A 5,182-nucleotide genomic window follows, 5' to 3' on the forward strand; every position below is an offset into this window, starting at 1 on the left:
AGGTTCAATCCCAGCCATCACCACATAAGGCTGGAAAAGGCTCCTGACTGAAACATTGGAGAGCTGCTGTTAGTCAGGGCAGACAGTGCTGGGCTGGATGGACCAACAGTCTAACTCTTCCACATCCCCATCTTCTGCACAGCTGCTGGAAATACAATGACTCCAGGGCTGAATTGCTGACTTGTTTATTTATGACATTTATATATTACCCATTCAACTAAGTCTCCTGGGCGGTTAGCATCTTATTCCAACACCATGATGCAAAACAGTAGATTTAATTCTCCCCTCGTTGTTAAGACACACACTCTAGGCAGTTCGTGCCAATAGACTGATTGGATATGACCTCCATGCTAATAAATATCAGCTTGAGAACCTGCATGGAACTCTGGGACAAAGCTGTACAGCAGCCATTAATGTCAGAGCTCCTCGGTGATATATATAGAATACAAAGGAGGAGATCCAATTACAGGTGCCAGCAAATCTTTGATATTTTAATTCCCATTGGAGTGTTGCTTCTTACTCTTTCTTGGGGCTTCCCAACCAGCTCCCTGTGGCTTAGTCCTCCCCCTGGCCTGAAGGTACACAGTGGGGCTTGTCAGGATGACTTGGGGGAATGAGACAGTGTGGTGTAGGGGCTAACATCACTTGAGAGTTCACATGCCTATATAGCATGAAGCTTGCTGGATGACCATGGGTCACACAGCTCTCAGCCTGACCATCTCACAGGTTGTTGCATGCCTTCCAAGTGTCCCGATTTTGCAGGGATAGTCCTGGAATTGCAAAAGCCATCCTGACTTCTGATTTGATCCCAGAATGTCCCTATTTCCCCCGCCATTGACAAGCTCGAGGAGGAGGAGGAGGAACCAGTGATAGTCCCAAGCGATGGTGATGGCAGTGCTGATGGCAGCCTCTCCATGGCCACTGCTACTGGCCTCCTCCCTTGGGCAGCTTGTAGCAGCTGCTGGAGGGTGGGTGAGGAGGAGGAGAGGCTGCCACTGATGAGGTCCAGTCCCACGTGACATACCAGCCCTGAGTGGCAGGCAAAGGGCAGGGCCGTCCTGAATGGGAAGAAAGAGGGAGTGTTCAGAGCTTTAAAGGTCAGCACATGTGTGTTGTTTAAATCCCTTTTGTGGCATTCTTAAGGGTACAGGAAGCCTCCCGGCACCTCCTCTGGACTTGGCAAACCTGTCTTAGAGACCTTGGTGGAAATGAGAGAGATGTGTAGCATCATATTCCATTTCTGGGGAAGCAGTCTTATGAGAATCAGAGAAAATGATCACAGACACGCCAAGCAAACAAAACATTCATTTACTTCTTAAGAAACAGCATGATAGAAAACCACATTCAGAACATAGTTCAAAACTTTAAAACATCCATTTGTCCATGGAGGGCCTCAGATCATTGCTACAAGCAAGCCATTTAATTTATTTTATATCTCCCTTTATACCTATATACACTAAGAAATGTATACGGAGAGGTTTGCAGCCAGTTTGGTGCCTCCAGAATATTTCTTGAAAGCTACATGGGTCTACCTATATTTGAGTTACCTGAATGCAAGGCAAGTAATGTAAGATTGTAAGTAAACTGGACAGCACTTATGGCAAGCTTTTTTAAAAATAATAGTAATTAGTGATATTATAGTTCAAAGCAGTCATAAAAAGTTATGGGACTGAAAAGTCTTGTTTACGTTGGAAGAAGATAAAGGAGATAATATGCAATAATGTATATCATGCATATAAAAACGTGCTGGCACATGCAGAAAAGCAAGAGAGAGGGAAATAACACCACAATGCCATTCAATCCCTCTGTATCCAGCTTCATATATTACACTGCTGTCCCTAATGGTTCTCCCACTGTTGGCCTAGACTTAAAAAAAGCAAAACGTTCACCTCTCCTGCCAATTCTCCCATTTTAAGCAAAACTGACTTTAAGGTTCCTCTAGCTTTGGAGTCTCCTCCATTAAGGTTTCTTTGCTGCAGTCAGTTTCACCTCTCTTGCAGTTTTGTAAAACAAGGAACTGGAATTTGAAGTATGCTTTCCCAAGAGCTGAGTGCAAAACTGTCCATCTCCTCTTTGAACTTTGAAAGTCTTCAACTCATTTATGAGTAGATGTAGGCTCCATTGCCCACTTACCTGGGAATAAACCTCCCAATGAATTTAAGAGGACTGAATTTGACCAGATGTGTATAGGATTGTGCTGCAGTTCAGTTAATCTGAGCTACTAGGGAGGATACTAGAATCTAAGGCAGCCTTCATCAACCTGTTGCCCTCTAGATGTTTGGACTACAAACCCCTTCAGCCCCAGCCAGTGTGGAGTTGTGTTCCAAAATAAAATACCTGGAGGTCACCAGGATTAGGAAGGCTGATCTAAGGTCTTGCAAACAAAACTTGCAAGATCTTCGATATGAACTATCTATTGATTAGATATATCAAAGTTTCTTAATTTAGCATCTTACTTGGCACCTTGTTGGAGATGCTAGATCAAAATATATACAGCAGAATAATGCTTAAATCTACTGTTCAGCCTTTAAACATGAAAGCAAGATACATATTGATGTTTTTACCTTTGAGATTCATTTAAGAATATAATTTGGTGAATGAAAGTTATAATACACATTCCTTGCTTTTTGTGGCTTTATCATGGGGAAGAGCAGGGCCACGTGGTTGTGACTTCAGAATCTGGTAAAGATAATTTAAGCATTTTATTTTTGACAGGTTTGTATCCATGCAGAAAATAGGAGCACGGAATCATAGTATACAAGCCACACCTTCCAATGCACCATAAAGACTATACATCCATATTCCTTCCCCTTATGTACATGCAGTATTATGTATTCTTATCCCTCATATAGAAGGGACAAGGCTTTATACTTCCATCCCACCTATGACTGTGCACCATCTACATTTCTTTCAGACATCTGCTATCGCTATTGACTTTAGCAAAGTACTGAGCCCACTGCTACCCAAAATATCCCAATGCAGTGGGTTGACAATTGGCCTTTATTGGATTGGATTTGTTAGTGTGCTATATATATCTATATCAGCTCTGCCAGCGATATATCCACTCATCTATATCTGTATATATGTGATAGTGTGCCCTGCTTTGAATGATTTCATGTGAAGGAATCTGTCTTCTGCCCAAGTGTTATGAGATTTACATCTACATCTTCTTATCACCAAGGTAGAAGTACAAGCTAATATTAGCTCCACAACATGTTGTTTATATTAAATCCCCCATAAATGGATGAGGGGAGCGCTTGCTATTTTAGCCATTTAAATACACTTAACATGATTAATCTACAGAGTGCAGACCTGAGAGTTGTTAATCCTTCCTAGTTCCCATGGCCTCAATGGAATTTGGGGGGACACACGACTATGCACTTCACAAAAAGAACACCTGTGCTATCAGATACTCACTAGAATTTGAGGGGGACATCTCAGTAATTATGATTTTTGTCTGGCTTCACAATGGCTTTGATCCCTAAACCATTTGGAGCTTGGAATGTATATGATTTCATTCTATTGTGGGGGTTTTTTCATTTGTCTACAGACAGACACAAATGTGCAGTGTAGCATATATCACAGAATCCAGCAACCTGGAAATGCCTACTTTGGTCTGTCCGCCCCCCCCCCCCCCAAGATCCTAGTCCTTGTGTTTGTGAAGCTTTAAAATACATGAGAGATACCTGCTGAGATATCAGAAGTCAGACTTTGACTGCTTAGATTTCACACCCGGTGGATGCTGTTTCTTGACTCCCGCCAATCTCAAACTTCTATACCATTTTCTACTTCCGTTTCTCCTGTTTTCTCTTCCCCTCTCATTTGATCGTTAACAATATTCCAGATTCTGGAAAGAAAATAATTATCTAAACTTATAGCCCAATGCTACAAGTGAGTGTGTGTGTGGTATCTAAGACATCATGGAGGCCTTTCATTGCATTACCATTTTCCCATTTCCATTCTTCATTTTCAACCTTCCTTGAAATTCACATAGTTCCTAGCCTTCCCCAACACATAGATTAAATGTTTGAGGGCAAGGGGGAAGCTGGGAAGAAGACAGAGCAGACTTTTCTTGTCTGGTACCCAAATACATATTTATTACATTTGTACCCTACTTTTTTATCCAAGGAGCCCAAGGTTCTCCCTTTCCCCATTTTATTCTCACAACAACCCTGTGAGGTAGGTTAGGTTGATAAATGGTTGCCCAGTGAACTTCATGGCTGGGTCAGGATTTGAATCCTGATCTCCCAGCACTCTAACCACTACACTCTCTTTTGTATGTGCTAACTGGGGCTGATGGGAGTGGTCCTAAACTAGATTGGGAAGGCTGCTGTGGACCATTCCTTCTTTACAACTTCCCCCTGCCTATAATCCTTCACTTTACCACATCTGTCCATCTGCCTCCTCCATTCCTTCCTTATTTGATCCCTTCTGCCCTTCTCTTGTTGCTCCTTCAAACTCCTGCTTCCCACAGCCTTCTGTCTGCCCTTTCCCTTTGTGACATCAGGTCAGGTGTACAGATGTTGGAACCAATGTGAGTTGACTGGAAAAATGCATACCAGCAATTGTGCATATTCTCATGAAGACATGGAGAATATGCATAAATTGGCATGGTCAACAGGGGGGTTTGCACACTGCCCAATCAAAATATGGATAATCACTAACGGATGTTGAGGAATGTGAATTCATCACAGCTGTTTCATTTGTTGCCATACACATTTTATACGGTAACATTTTCTCCTCAGTGCATAATCACCAAGATGATAATATGTACAATGATAATATGTACAATAATATTGTCCTCTTGTGCACATTCCTCAGCTACATTCCCTGGAGACTATGTATGTTTACTAGGCAATGTGCAAAATCCCTAGTTTGTTTTTTTCTATTTTGTGCACATCCTTCATGTTGCCATATGAACATGCAGAGTCACCAAATTCCTTCCTTTAACTCAGGTCACTGCATTCATTTGTACTTTGTATCCTCAGTAGCATATTGTCACAGAAAAGGTAAATAAGTGTCCTGGTATGTAATTTTACACAAGACGATGGGATGAAATAATAAGCAGCAACTCATTGGCAGTTATTGGAGAATGAGCTGTCAGCACTAGAAAAAGATGTATCATGAATGATATCCAAAATAAAGCAACAAAATAAGAAGCAGAAGAGAAGAGATCTCAACA

The 5,182-nt window shown here is 41.7% G+C and overlaps 1 long non-coding RNA gene across 1 annotated transcript in view; it reads left to right on the forward strand.

Moving 5' to 3' along the window:
* The window catches only part of LOC144327984 (uncharacterized), a 72,167-nt gene that overhangs the window by 44,422 nt on the left and 22,563 nt on the right, over positions 1–5,182 (forward strand). The gene's annotated exons all lie outside the window — the stretch shown is intronic.

The sequence above is a fragment of the Podarcis muralis genome, chromosome 6 (assembly GCF_964188315.1).
Source record: "Podarcis muralis chromosome 6, rPodMur119.hap1.1, whole genome shotgun sequence".
Taxonomy (NCBI): domain Eukaryota; kingdom Metazoa; phylum Chordata; class Lepidosauria; order Squamata; family Lacertidae; genus Podarcis; species Podarcis muralis.